Source organism: Falco peregrinus, chromosome 3 (genome assembly GCF_023634155.1).
Source record: "Falco peregrinus isolate bFalPer1 chromosome 3, bFalPer1.pri, whole genome shotgun sequence".
NCBI classification, from domain to species: Eukaryota; Metazoa; Chordata; class Aves; order Falconiformes; family Falconidae; genus Falco; species Falco peregrinus.
The window spans coordinates 17,193,146-17,208,360 of NC_073723.1; the positions used below are offsets into that span (position 1 = coordinate 17,193,146).

General features: G+C 47.9%; 1 long non-coding RNA gene across 8 annotated transcripts in view; it reads right to left on the reverse strand.

The window, feature by feature from the left end:
• The window catches only part of LOC114013241 (uncharacterized), a 142,018-nt gene that overhangs the window by 80,921 nt on the left and 45,882 nt on the right, over nt 1-15,215 (reverse strand). For all 8 annotated transcript variants that reach the window (XR_008746411.1, XR_008746417.1, XR_008746415.1 and 5 more), the window contains one exon: nt 666-746. This is a non-coding gene — a long non-coding RNA (uncharacterized LOC114013241). The remainder of the gene's footprint in view (nt 1-665; nt 747-15,215) is intronic.

A 15,215-nucleotide genomic window follows, 5' to 3' on the forward strand; every position in this document is an offset into this window, starting at 1 on the left:
GACAAGTGGCTCACGGATCCAAGCTGAGTCCAAACCTTGAAGAAAATTTAAGGGCAGCTTAGGAGAGGCCCAAGCTTTCGTGCAGTGAGTTTGGACACCCCAAGCCACAAGCAAGCACCCTGAACTCCAGTCCTCCTACGCAGTGTGCAGGTATTACACAGGCTTTGCAGACCCTACAGCCGAACAAGCCATCCCGGCCGTGCTGACAGTGCGGAGAAGCAGGCATTGCAGGGGATGATTCATCCCACACAGATGCCTGCAGCAAGTCAGGGTCAGATGCTTCCTAAAAATACCCATTTCTCTCCAGTGACTGTAAAAGGAGGCTGGGGGGGTGTGACTGGTTCAGTAGCAGGTAATTGCAGCAGAGGTCTCTCAACCTAGAGGAGCAAAGTCCCCTGCTGTGAAGCCCAAATACAGTCAGAATCAAGGTCTGTGTGATACACAGACCTCAACATATTCAAGATCGTCTCCATCCCTTCTGAGACCCCTACGCACATCACCAGTCTAAAATCCTCCCATCAGCCTCGAAGAGGCAAAATACAGGGAAACCCCCAACAAAATGAAGTCTGGAGGCCCAGTGGAAGAGGTCTCACCCCAAGGTGCAGAGAAGCCCAGAAGGACTTCTGTATCCAGGCTTACATGTGCTGAAAGCCGTCACCACTCACCTCATCTCCCAGGAAACCCTGGCAGGATCTGACCTCCCTTCCACATGCTCCTCCTCTCTCCTTTTTGAAGTCAGCAGAGACCTATTCGACATTACAACAAAAGAAATGTCAGTAAGCCCAACCTCATCCCCTCCCTCCAACCAAAAAGCTTTATTTCCTCAGTTCTTCAAAATGAGAAAGCACTGGAAAGCAATTATATCTAAATTGCAGCCTACAGATCTATTTAAACATTTTAATACATACGTATTTAAAACATATATTATCTATTTGAATATATGTAAATTGGGGAGGGGACAGGAGCCCCCTGCAAGCAGCCAAGGCATCAGCATGTTCCTCCACTGCAGCAAACGGACTGGCGGCAGTGATGGAGCCCTACAGCTGATGAACACACATGATGACCCAACAACAGGGCACCAACCTGGGATGTTCACTGTCAGCTCTAAAGCAATCCCCCAACTGCTCCTAAAGAGTAATGAGAGGAAACACAGCCAGGAGTGTCAGGGATTCTGGAATGACGAAGAAATGCCCTTCTTGTGGTGCCCACCCAGGGCTGCCAAGGAAAAAGGGTGGAGGCAGTGGATCCCTGCTCCATGACCCAGAGCATCCTAGCAGCATCATGGAGAGGATGTGGGTTTTTCCTCGTGGTGACCTTCAGGCCCTGCTGACACCCCATGTTACAGCCTGAGGGTTGCACAGGACACTCAGACGGACGTAAGGCTGTTGCTCAGGTTCCCAGCACCATGCTGGGTGGTGGTCCCGGGGTATGTTTTCTTCTACCATCAAGGTCCTCATCCTCTCAGGCCACAGGACCCCTTGTTGGGGCAGCCACATATCACACAGCCTCTCTGGCAGTGAGCAGGAGCTGGAGGCAGAGCAGCTAAGGGGACCTATATTACCATCAGAATAGCCTCATCACTCAGCCTACTTAACCCAGCCACGTTTGCACAGCTAAATTTGGGAAGAGTATGAGAAGCATTCCCTCAGAACAGGAGGTGGGGGAGGGACAGGCAGGCTTTCAGCCTCCTTTAACTCCCAGCCAAGTGCTCCCGCTCCATATGTAATTCAAAGTCCCTGTCAGGGATGCCACCCCAAGGAATGGCCCAGCCCCAGCAAAACTGGAGATCCAGCGCCTTAACCCCTTGGAGTCAGCATCTGAGCTTGGCTACTTTAAGAAAATTAGGAAGTCAGGCTTTCTGAAACAGCTCCCACTGACATAACAGGAGGTATGTGGGGGGAATTCAGGACATCTCCATGCAGGACAGGAGGCATTCAACTTCAGACAGCCAAGTTTGAAGACCCTGCCCTGAAGGGATGCAGTGCTCAGCTTGGTAACAGGTAGCAGCGATCCTAAAACTCGGACTGATCTAAAAAACTTGTGAATGACTATTTTTGGGTGCCCAACAGATGAACTACTCAGGAAAGACAGCATCAATAGCTGCAGCAGGAAGGGGCCACAATCCCTGGCAGTACCAAAAAACATTGCCCTGACCTGCAGCACAGGCACCTAGAAACATCTTGATCACCAGGCTTTGCTTTTGAGATAGTACAAGCAAATTAAACCTCTCTCTCTCTCTCTCTCTCTCTCTCTCTCTCTCTCTCTCTCGTTCCTGTTGCTGGCAGGTACAGGAAGGAAGCACAGGTTACGGTAACCTTTCTGGGCCCGCTTTCCATAAACACCATCAGCACATGCACTCTCCTGCAGATGCCCCAAGAAACATGCCCTGGAAACCCAACCCATGAAACGTCTTGGGGGGGTGTTGCTGCCCACACCCAACAAATAAACACATTAATTAATCCCAGAGGGTGCCAAGTCCAATGGTGTATGCACAAGGTGAGCCAGAAATCTTCCTTGGCGCCCACACCAAGATGTTCAAGGGAGCTTTTGAGGAAACCCAGGCATGAGCCGGGGCAACCAGCCGTGGAGCTACAGCTTCTCTCCTGGGACCCTTCCCAGGCGATTCACACGCATACCAAAAAATGAAAGTAGGCTTGTTTTCCGTAAAAGTGGGCATCAAACACTCCGACATCAAGAAGGATGATTAAAGACAGCTGAGTTATGAGGAAAGATTAAAAGAACTAAATATGCCCAACTTGGCTAAGCAATAAGTAAGAGGAGACATGATAAAAGACTCCAGGCATCTGAATGAAGGGAGTGGCATGGCATTAAAGGACTGAATAAAATATCTTTCTGAGAAATGGATCCATCAACGATCTCCCAAGAGATAAGGTGCAAGCCTCATTTTTTAGGCATTTATAAAACCGGTCGCTAGAACAGAGGTTTTTGAGGAGGAATCCACGTTGCCCTGAAGGGAGCATGCACCAAAGCTTTTCATCTCCGGCACAGGGTGCTGTGAACAAAGCATACAATGCCACAGGGGAGCACAGGGAACTTGGGAAGTGGCAAGTATTTCATTTTGCCTCACCCAAGAAACAGAGATATGCTTTTTCACTGTAAAATAAGAATAATAATAAATATATTTTCACTCTGTTTTAGTTCAGCAGCCCTAATTCATACTGGTTTGGGTTAAAAAAAAAAAAAAAAAAAAAAAAAAAAAGGGAAAATAACCACCAGCACATTCAAAATGAACAGGTCTAGGGGGTCTAACTACTACTTGACTTCCTCCCCAGTAACGAAGGATATGTGGGGTATCGCTGAGCGTTGAGCTGGCTCCAGACCCAGCACACACATGGACAAGGTGACAAAATCCTGGAAAGCATTTCAATACCTGGCTCTGCTGAGAAGAGACTCATCAGAGAAAGTACCCTCCGAAACCCAGGGATCTGATACACTTTATGAAGATCAGAACAAACCCTAAGCTCTGAGAAAACCACCCAGGAGGAGAGCTAAACCTGTTATGCTGGCTTTGCCCCAAAAAGCCATGTATAATGCATGTAACATACATACCTACCTAAATACCAACTCTCTGAAGCCAAAGCAGTGAATTTTGTGTAATTTCACGTGATGTCCAGCCACATGAGGGTCTCTTGAACATCTCCACCCAGCATGGGCAGAGGGGTGTACCCAAGGGAAGGAGCTTGACCTGGCCAACAGTATTTACTAAATCCCGACACATGCATGGTGAGGGGCCACTGGGTATGATTTACAAAGCTCGGTGGCATCCCAGGTTTGAGTACGTGAGAGACTCCTTCATCCGCAACAGGGAAAAGCCAGGAGACATTTGTCAATGGTGCAATTTTAAATCACAGTTAAATTCACACAGTGGCCACATATCATCAAGAGGGTGGTCCTGTCCCAGCTCCCCCTGGCTCCCCCGACCTGGAGTCAATGCAGGGCAATCAGATCTAAGAGAAAACCGGGGGGGGGGGGGGGGGGGGGGGGGGAGGGGGGGGGAGGTGAATAATTTTCTTCTAATTAATTCCCTAACCAGTTCAGTGGGGTTTAGGCAAGTACTAGAAAACTTTCCCCTTTTGGCATAGCTAAGATCAGCTGAACTGCAACATGTGACTGCAATCCAAGGCAACCTTTGTTTGCAAGACCAAGAGTGGATCTTTTCCTTTTTTTTTTTTCTTTTTCCCCCCTTTCCCACAGCAACCTCCTAAGCTGGCAACTGCCTTTCTCCATGGGAACAGGAGATCCACCATTTACTGACCCGTGAGTTTTACTGCAGAGTTGAAACAGGATGTCCACAGAGGAATTTTTTTTTTTTTTTTTTAATAAGTGGAGCATTTTAGTACGCAATGAATCTTCTTGCTTTATACTTGCTTGTCTCTTTGGGAGGTTGAGGCGCAAAACCAGGCTGCCAGATTCATTTTATATATTGAAGAAACATGATTCAACCCAATCTGAAAGGCAGGCCAACATAAAAAGACCCATTTCAAAGTGGAGGAAACTCTGCACTTACAGTTTGGGATGAAAAGGAGAAAATTAAAACATCTAAGAGATTATTATACCTCCTATCAAACCTTCCTCTTCCCATGCAGAATCAGCTGCTTCCATCACTGCAGCAACACTGATGCTCAAGATAACCAGGCTCAGGGTATCACTGTCATAAAGAATTAAAGGACTGCAGGTTGTATTCAGACAACTCCTTCCTTTCCTTTTCATGTTATTTTCGGTATCCTCGCTCAGGCCATGGCTGCAGTTTTATTCTGCTCTCCTTACACTGAGACGGCCAGCCCTTGCAGCGAGCAGTAGGGGGGCAAAGCCTCTCTCTGACCCACAACTCATCCTTACATGAATGGCTTTGGGGATCTGAGGGATGGAATGTAAAATTTTTACTCATGCAATTCCCACTACAGGGAGTAAAGGTTATTTCCCCCCCATTCAGCTAGTCAATAAGTAACAACTGTCTCCCAAAAGACAGACAAGTTTCTACCATTCAGAACAGTGGACTGGGATAATAAACGTGTAAAATAATAAAAAAAAAAAAAAACCAGAGAGGAGCCTGCATCAGTCACCCAAGCGTGTGATGCTGCAGTGAGGAGCGATGGAGAAAGGTGAGCCCAGGTGCAGTCCATGCACGACCATCATGGGTGAGGGAGGGCAGGGGGGGAAGCTGTAACCCAGAAAAACCAAAAAGCTGAATCCCTGAGGCTTTGCACCGACAGTGTGGATGCTGTGGTACCTGGTGGGACCACAGCTTGCTCTTGCGCTAAGAGATCCAGTGTGGAAACCACTCATCAGTAACAGTCCCCCTGGAAGCCCAGGGAGAGCTGACTGTGCAATTAACCACACACAAAGAAACCCACTTGCTGTTACTCTTTTTTTTCCTTGCAAAGAGCAGCAGAACCCAGTCCTGGGTGCACAGCTCTGCCGGGTGCAGGTGCTCCACATGCCTGCCCAACCTTCCCCACACAGAGCCCTGCTGTTGGCAGCAATGACCACTGTCCCAGCCATGACAGCAATTTCTGCACCCCTCCATAAAATAAAGTAGCAGGGTGCCTTTTGGTGCTGAAGAGAGGCAATTGCCAGCACAATCTTGGAAAGTATCTTGCTTTCTAAAGGTCCGAGCCTTGGGATACCTTCAGAGCTGCCTGGGAAAGACACTAACGTATTCTGCACATGGGCAGTGGGGCGACATGCACCGAACCCGGCTGGACAGGCAGGCGGGTAGGGAAGCATCTTATGAAAGATGACAGAAAGAATAAAAAGCAGGAACTGGCAAGAACAGCCCGTTCAGCACCAAGACACGGAAGACAACCAGCCCCAGCACCACCTCTCTGGGCTCCCACAGGATGAGCCCCAGGAGGGAGGTGCGTGCTGGGAAGCGGCCAGTTCCCTGTGTCCTTCCCAAGAAACACATTTCTCACCCTGAAACACGCATTTTGGTACCCAACTCAATCTCCGCTCCCACTCAGCACAGCCTTTGCTGGCAGCTGTTTTCCCTGGGTATTTTCCAAACACTTATCCAGAGCTTCCCATCCTCACTCTTACACAACAATAACCACTGTTCTATTTTCGCTCGAGATCTGAATAGGTGCAAGAGAGAAATGAGTGGGTTTTGGGTTTCAGGAAGATGGGCACCTCTGCCTGTGCAAGCAGCTGCTCCTTTGCTAGGGCAGAGAGGATGCACTTGCCCTGTGCACAATGCTCCTGCAGAGGGAATGGAGCAGGATGCAAGTGCGTGGACTGCTGCTGGCAGCCTGGAAAGAGTTACCGCCAGGCTCAGAGAATTTCTGCCTTCCCAACAAGGCGGCAATGCTGAAGAATGCAAGTGATGAAGCAGCATCCTGCCGAGAGAGAGAGAGAGAGAGAGAGAGAGAGAGAGAGAGAGAGAGAGAGAGAGAGAGAGAGAGAGAGAGAGAGGGGGGGGGGGGGGGGGGGTGGGGGTGGGTGGGGGGGGGGGTGGGAAGTAAAAGAAAAAGTAACAACAACAAAAAAAAAACCCGAAAAACCCACACCAAGCTAAAGCTCTTTGGATGAGGTTCAGGATGACTACACTTTTACTGTAAGCGTTCAGAACTCACAGTCCCATAACCCTTCTCTGCCCACTTGGGGCTATGACATGCAGATTACAAACTACAAGAAACACTTCACACACACACAGAGCCAAATCCCCAGTCTGAGGGAGGACAAAAAAACCTTGAACAAATTAAGCTGCACTTCCCATTTAAGCAAAGCCAAATCACTATTTATTTAACAATTTTAAAGTGAGAAATCGGGAGGGAAGTTGTGCTTGGGAAGAAGAGAGGGGTGGAGGGAAGGTGTTTTAAGATTTGGGGTTTATTTCCCATTATCTTACTCTGATTTGACTGGCAATATTGATTTCCCCAAGTTGGGTCTGTTTTGCCCATGAGGGTAATGCATGAGCGATCTCTCCCTGCCCTTACCTCAACCCACCAGCCTGTCCTTACATTTTCTCCCCCCCTGTCCAGCTGAGGAGGGCAGCAACAGAGCGGCTTGGGTGGGCACCTGGCGCCCAGCCAGGGTCAACCCACCACAATACGACACATATTACTGCACAGAGAAACACCTGCAAAATGCAGGGCGAGGGTGACACTAGTAAATAGCACATCCGTGCATGAAAAGTGCATGTCCAGTGGGATACAGGCTCCCTGCAGCCGCTCGGCAAGCAGGAAGCCCACCCCATGTTTCTAAGCCAGTACGCTCCCCTCCAGCCCCCCATCACTACCTCAAAGCCGGGCTCAGCACCCTCCAGGTGCTTACTCTCCTTCATTCCCATTTTTGAGAAGCAGCAGAGCAGAAGGCAATCCTAGTCCAAAATCCATCGGGTGGCTGGGGAAGCGAGCGGCCAAAGGAACGTGAGCATAAGTGAACCAAGAAAGAGATGCAGCAAGCCCAGAGACGACATTCTGCACGCTCCAGAAATGCAAACCTGGAAGAAGCCATGAGGAAAAAAACCCCTCACTCCCAATGCTCAAGGCTCACTCTGCCCCTTCTGAGCATTCAAGAAAATAAAAGATCTTCAGCATCACCCAAACTACCCACTGCCTTTTGCAGAAGATGTGGTTTCTGCACGCCTAAAGACACATCCCAGAGATGCCACTACAACTTGACCGACCATACTGAAGAGCTCTGAAGCTCCGCGATCAGCAGTCCTGCCACACGCTTGCTATCCAGCAAACTTCATTTGGCAGTCACTCCGTTTGATATTACATGGTGCGCAGGAACTGCCTAGGGATTTCACTTTTTCCCAATTTAAGCCCCTGCCTGTTAGCCTTGAAAAGGCAACAAATAGCAAATTGCTTGTTCTCTTCTTCACTTTCTCTGTACCCTTTTTAAGATAAATTACTGTGCTTCTTTTTATTTTTGAAGCAACCTAGATCAATACAAGTCAGAATCGGTGCCAGCATGTCACACATGCCACAAGCAAGCATGGCAAGCATTTTTATATATATATAAATTATTTTTTTTTAAGGGGAACTTTAGCATCAGCTAAGCTAGAACTGAAGTCTGGATCTTCTTAGCAAGCCTTACATCTACATCCTCCACAACAGCAAGCACAGAGGCTGAACTCTGCGCTGTGCAGGGATGCAACAAGGCACGGGAACCCTGCAAACCACAGAAGAAAGCTCTGCAGTCTACAAAAAAAGACCAGGCGCATTCAGTAGGTCTGCCTATCTATGATCTTCTTCTTCAAGACAGTTTTATATGCTCCTGTGATTTTTAAAACCCAGCACACACTGTTTCAGCTTTGAAGCTATGCATTCTCATTATCAACCAAACAATATCAGAATATCCTTTCTTCTTGAAGTAAACCCCCTCTTTTCCCTAGGGGTTACAGCTGGTAGAACACAACAGACCAGGCATTTAGCATTTAATCACAAGTATCAGCTTGAATCACCCTGGCTTGCATGGCTCCTAAACATCCCCGTAGCTGCAAACACCAGCCGAGAGTAAGCTGCAAACACCAGCCGAGAGTAACATCCCCGTCAGACAGCAGTTGCAGGGGTATTTGGTTTAGCACCCGCAGGGGAGGAAATCATCAGCTTGCATCACAGCACAGTGACCAATTTGTGGTCAACCAAACTACTCCCAAGAGCCAAAAAAACCAAGTGCAATGTAGTAATGTTGGAAATTTGGATTCAGAACATCAGAAGGTGTTGGGGCACTCAGCCTCAGCAGGACTGACGGGACAGAAGCTGTGCCAAAACCTGAATGCAAGGACTGCAGAAACGCTGGGCCAGAAGGGACATCGAACAGCCACCCAGCCCCAAACCCTCTCTTGGCTTGTTTGTCTCCATGCCACTCTCCAAGGCAACACCAGCACAGCTCTGCCAAGAAGGAAGCAGGACTCGGCTACAGTTCCCAGCGACGAGCACCCATCCGGGAAGGGCTGCTGTGCTGCTAACAAAGAGGTTTCTAACGCTTTTTGGGTCAGCTCCAGCATCACTCATGCTCCTTCACCACCACCACCAGGAGCTGGAACCTACACTTTGAAAAATGTCAGCCTACCCCACTGCTACCAGACATGACAGAGATGATGCACTGGAAGACAGCGTCCAGAGAAACCCCTCCCTGCATGCAATTTTCTTCTTCTGTCTGCAGATGCAGAGAGACATCGAGTGCTGCACTCCTTCCTCACAGCACCTTCCTGCATGTCTCAAATCTGCTAAGTCCCCTGCAAGTCTCAAACTCCACCAGGTGCTCAACCACCCCTCCTCTCTCTGGCCTCCTTCCCTCCTCCTGCATGCCACCTTTTGTCCAGGCAAAACTGCGCAGCCATACTTCAAAAGAATTCTAGGGACACTTTTCAGTTTCTTCTATACTAACAGATGTTCCTTGTCCCAGCTCATGTGTGGACACACAGGTTGTGGCCACAGACCTGACCACGTAACAAGCCGCAACACAACCAACAACAGGAGAGCAGAGACACCTGGCTCTGAAATAACTGCTGAAGACAGCATCCCATCAAACCATGGCATGACACCTGTGGGTTGTTGGTTTGGGGTGGTTTTTTTTAATAGGTTTAACATATGCAAATCTTCCAGCTATTCCTCCTAAGTAAAGTTTCCCAAACTGAAGCTTCATCTTCCTAAGCCGCCTGCTTTCATATTAAAATTAGAGGGGCTAACACTGGATGCTGTATTTGAAGCAAGGTTTTATACGAAAACCGAGGCTGAATTACTACCTTTGCCATTTTGCTGTGGGCTATTCAAGATCTGCCTTTCCTGTAACAGCATCCCACTGTTGATTCACACCCAGCTTGTGATTCACAGCAGCCCCCCGACCCCTTTCTGCAGTTAACCCGTTACTGCTTGTTTTGGGTACATGCATCCCATTTCTGAGGGCACTGTTTCGCACTTCTATCTATGTAATCTATTTTTCTTGTCTTCAAACCACCCTTGCAGCTCATGAAGACAACTGTAAGGGAAGATGCTATCACCTAAAGTACCCGCAGTGTCTCTGGTTACATTTCACCTTCTGTATCCTCTGCAGCCTACCATCTAACCTGCTACTGTCCCTCACAATGCCTCCCTGATCTAACAGCAAACCATTTCTTTCAGCTTAAGCGCCCACTTATAGTGATTTCATCTTCAGCACATTTCCTGAGTTTGTTTATTGAGCTGTTGGGATTTCCTCAAGAAATACTCCACAGCTTTCAGCACTTTTCTTAGTAAAGTCACTAAAACACCAGACTTGGTATGAGTTTGCCTAGTAGTTCTTCAAGCCCTCCATCCTTCAGGAGAACTTGCTACACCAGGAGGTATCACAGTTAAGAGCTGGCAACTCAGAGGATACGCGTTCTGCAGTTATTTGACATTTTCTTTCAAGTCAGATCAGGCAGATCATCCATTCCAGAATCAGCATCACCGCTTTTCTTCAAGTCTCACCTACGCAGCTGTCTCTCCATTGCTATTTCCCTTGGCTGAGCTAGGACTTCAAGGCTGCAGGAGCTTACAAAGAAAAGCTCATGCCCAAAGGGTTAAGATTTGTTTTTTCATGATCTTTAAATCATAAATATGATTTCCACTTGAAAAGGGAACACTTCATTTAACAGACACGGTGGCTCTGAAGGGTAATGCAGGGCTTTGAAGGAAATTTAAAAAAAAAGGAAGCAAGGGGAGAAAGCAAAATAACACTTCCAGAAAGTTTTCCAAAGGAAATGAGTAACCACTTGTTATTAAATGATAAATCACAGTCCTCGGGAAGTGGCATTGTCTGTGGTCTATTTTTAATGAGAAAACACCCCCGTCACTGGCATGGAGGCTGAACATGCTGATGGGATGCGTCTGTGGAAAGCAGGAGTGTTCACTGGTAGCCATCATCTCATTCCTGCCATTCCCACCACCTATCAGCAACCAAAAAGGCACAGAGGTGCCTTAAGAGAAAAAAAGAAATGCACCCAGGACAACAAGCAAGGGCTACTGTTTTCCATGGAGGAAGGACAGAAGGAAACACTAGAGACCAAGCAGAGGAACCAGATCCCAAGCATAGCCTTAGGCTTTGCTTTTGTTTTCCACATGTGAGGGATGTACAAGAAGCTGCCAGGAAGCAAATCCCTGCTGACCCCCATGTCCCCATAGGGGCTCAGGTGCCCTCCCACGTGCACTAGCATCCTCTGTGGATGGGGACACATTGGGCATGCCGCTGCAGGAAACCCTTCGGCTTCTCTTCCCCGGGTCTGTCACCAGGACAGGGCTTTCTGGGGAAGCACCTGATTCTGTAGCTCCACTGATGCTGAGGTCTTCAAGGCTGTAATTAGCCTCCTTTTCTGCTGATAAATGAGTTCCAGATTCCTGTGGCAAAGTGACTCACGGACTGGGAATAGGCTCGCTGTGTCAAGGGAAGGGAAGCATAAGTCAGCAGAGCTAGCTGGAGGCTCAGCTACAGGCACAGCCTCAAAACCAAATCAGAGGGACCACAAGCTCTCAGACACTGCACCGTCATGCAGCAAGCCTCCCTGCACACCAGCGAGGGGAACGTTCTTGGCAATTGCACCAAGCCCAACTGGCTCCCAAGCCCCAACCAAGCATTGCCGAGCCCAAGCCACAGGATTCAGCTGCAGACCCACGTCCCCCAAACGTTCAAGCCAACTCTGACCCAAAACCACAGACACATCCCCAAACCTTCCAAGCTGCACCAGGAACAAGCAGGAACCTATAACTGACTCACTGAAATACATCACACTATGCCAAATTTTACTGTGAGGGTGAGCGAGCACTGGCACAGCTTGCCCAGGGAGGTTGTAGAGCCTCCATCCATGGAGATATTCCAGAGCTATCTGAACGCGGTCCTGGGCAACTGCCTGTAACTAGCCCTGCTTGGGCTAGGAGGTTGGACCAGATGATCTCCACAGGCCCCTTCCCAGCTTCAACCATCCTGCGATTCTGTAATTGCAAAGGCAAACTGCATTGCAACCTTGCACATTAAATTAGTGTTCACTGACCTGGTGCAAAAAGACTGTAATTATTCAACTTTTCAACTATTTCTGACATTCTTTCCATAGATGAGGTTTAAGCCTTTTTTTTTCTTTTCCTCTCTTCCTTTTAATAGGAACGCAGCCCCACAGTTTGCAGATTATATAACACACACACACATCACTCTTCCAAAACAGCATCTGAAAGTGTGTGTTTGATGATATTTTTTTTTCCTCCCACCCGTAAACCACCACCCTGTGGGTCTCATTCATTGTGCGGCATTTTGCAACGAAGCGTAAAAATGGTATTAATCATAGCTCTGAAAAAACATGAACTTCTTCTCTGAGGTTTGAAGTAACCATTTGGAAGGAAAACTTCCAGGAGCCAGAGGGACTGACAGGGCTGGAGACTAAGGTCCTTCTTTTCAAAGGCCAAGTGTATCCCAATATATCCCTTGGACAGCTGCCCCCAGCCAAAGTTATAATACTTTATTCTTCAGTTCAAGTAGCAAGAAGGAGATTTGGTACAAAATCAGGACAAATACCCAAAGTGGGGAGGTTTAGCAGGCAAACGTGTCGTAAATTTAGCAGAAGGCTTAAGCTCTAACTACAGCTTTAGTGAGGATCAACATCTGAAGCCTCATCTGCCTCTCACCTCCAGGGCACTGCAGGGATGGGGCCAAACTGACCAGGTAAGGGTACCCACCCCTCGCAGGCAGCACCCGAGCATCCCGGACCGAGCGCTGGCACTCACCCGTGGCAGAGTGTTGCTTCAGCAACAGGCAGAAACACAGAGATCTGCAAAGGCTATGCCAAAAACTAAAAATCATTATCATCTTTATGTTTTCTGGCCAAACACCACTGGAGAAAATTACCTTCTACACAAATCAAGCTCTTTGTCCACCTCCGCAGATTTAGTACTCCTAGTGGACACAAGGAGGGGCTTCTGTCAAAGACGGAGTTGGGAAAAAGCATGAGACTCTTTTCTACATTAGATGCTTCAGCAGAGACTTGCCAAAGGCTTTGGAATCCCTCCGCTTTGGAGGTAAAACATCAGTAATTTTAAACCCTCCTTTTAAATTAGGAAGGGCACTAAAAGAAACTATTGAAAGAGAAAAACCATCAAGCTTGCCACTGCCTCCAACTCAAACACTGACATTTTCTCTCAAAACCCCAAAAGTGGTTTCAACAAGCTAGCAAATGAGGAAGCTACCTTTTTCTTTACCCATCCTTCCTCTGCATTTGCTCTTTGGCCATTAATCTTCCAGGCAAAGCAATCGACCACAAGGAGAGGGCACGTGGAGCATCCTGGTACAGAAAGCCCCAGGAAGCTGCAACCAGGGGCCAGGGTGGCACAAGCAGTTGGAAAATGTATCACAGGACATGCCAAATATATCCAGAAGTAGGGTAGGATAGGTCAGGATAGCTCAGTTGGAAGGGACCTACAACCAGCATCTAGTCCAACTGCAAGTACTTTGTATTAGAAGAGCAAGGGAAGAAAAATAATCAGTGATTGATTTTTTTTTTCTTCTTTTTGATCAATAATTGCAGACTCTTGTGTGCAGTGAAGTTCCCTTCTTATTCAAAGCACACATGCCTCTGCCCATCTCGTCTACTGATACCATTTCTTATCAGCACGTTTCATTCTTTCCCATTCTTGCAAGAGCTCTACAAAGTAAAAAAAGGGTATTATCTTCATATTTAAGAGGCAAAAAATGGCTGACCGGGATAGGTCTACCTTGCTATCATGACTTTTACAAGAGTAGGAACAGCGTGGCAGCCAAGATTCAGCACTGCCTACACAAGCCCCACTAGGGACCCCAGCTCCTTCATCAGCAGCCTGCCTGGACGCAAGCCATTGTCCTGGTATCACGGTGGCTAGATAAAAGCACACACTCTGAGATACAGCCCCCTCTTCCATGCACATGTACATACTTCAGATTACCAGTCCAAAATTGCAAAGAAAAATGTGTAGGGCCAGGGAACATAATTTACTCCATACCATGGCTCCTCTTGGGCACCCGGCTCAACCAGCCAAGTTGAAGAAGACTTTTGCATTGATTTGAATCCCCAATGCAGCCGTGAAAACACTGCAAAGGATGCTTAAATACATCTTTTTCTTCAGGAAAAAAGGAAGAGGAGGAATAGCAATTCAAAACCTGAATGCCAGCCGATCTGATGACTGAATGCCATCCTACAGTAGCTTTTTTAGACAGTCACGAACTTTAAATTTACTCTGTCTCCTGCTCCCAGCAGCTCCTAAACAGTGTGAGCTAAATATTTATAGAAGAGTCACTGCTTGTTTAAGTTTCAATCTGTACTTGTTGAGGTCCAATATGCCCAGATCCCGAAATGACAGCTGATTACAGAAGAGCCTGAAAACACAGCAGAGGAGAACCTGACACTTCCCAGACATTTCATCTGGACACTTTCTCCGGTGGTTATTTTGGGGCACCTCTCCCAGTTTCTTTCAAAGGAAGAGGCTGGCAGGAGTTGCGGTTCCAAGCTTCACGTTTCATCAGACGCTTTGGCACACCTCTGCTCGATGCCATGGAGTCCCCAGTGTGCTCCAGAGCCCACTCCTTCCCAACTCGCAGTGAGGTGGCTGGACTGCTTCTGAAAATGCAACTGAGGCACCTGAGCTGCTGCACAGGATGCACCAAGGCAGGGTGCAAGCACCGCCGGGTGTCCAAGCCCGTGCAACCAACCTGTCGCAGGTGGGTCACAGCACATCAGCACTCCAGCTCAACAAGTCCTATCCTGACCTGTCTCTTCTGTCGCTCCTGGATTCAGAAACAGTCTTTCCAATTTCCCATACTGTCCCCTCCAATGGCACAACAAAGCTCTCTCATACCTTAAAGAATAACCGAGGATACTCAAACTCTTTGGCTAACAGGACAACCTGTCAAACATTGGAAAGAGACCTGTATGTGCCACTACGCTTCTACTATATGCTAGCCAAGTCCAACAAGTCACGCAGCAGAGGATGACGGCACCTTCTTGCATGTGGTGGTATATGGTTTCATGGGTGGGCCAAGAAAAAAATTAGACTGTGCTTCAGACATGGTGATTTTAACTTATTCATCCCATGAAGCCATGTATGGGCCCAATTAAACACTCCTGGAGTCTTCCACTTGGGATATAACTGGGGACTCACCACCATGAAGGTGCACACAAGAGGTGAGGCTATCAAGCAGGCGTAGTGCTATGCCAACACATGCCAAAGGAGCATCTCACCCTGCAGCTGCTCAGCATCCAAGTTTGCAAA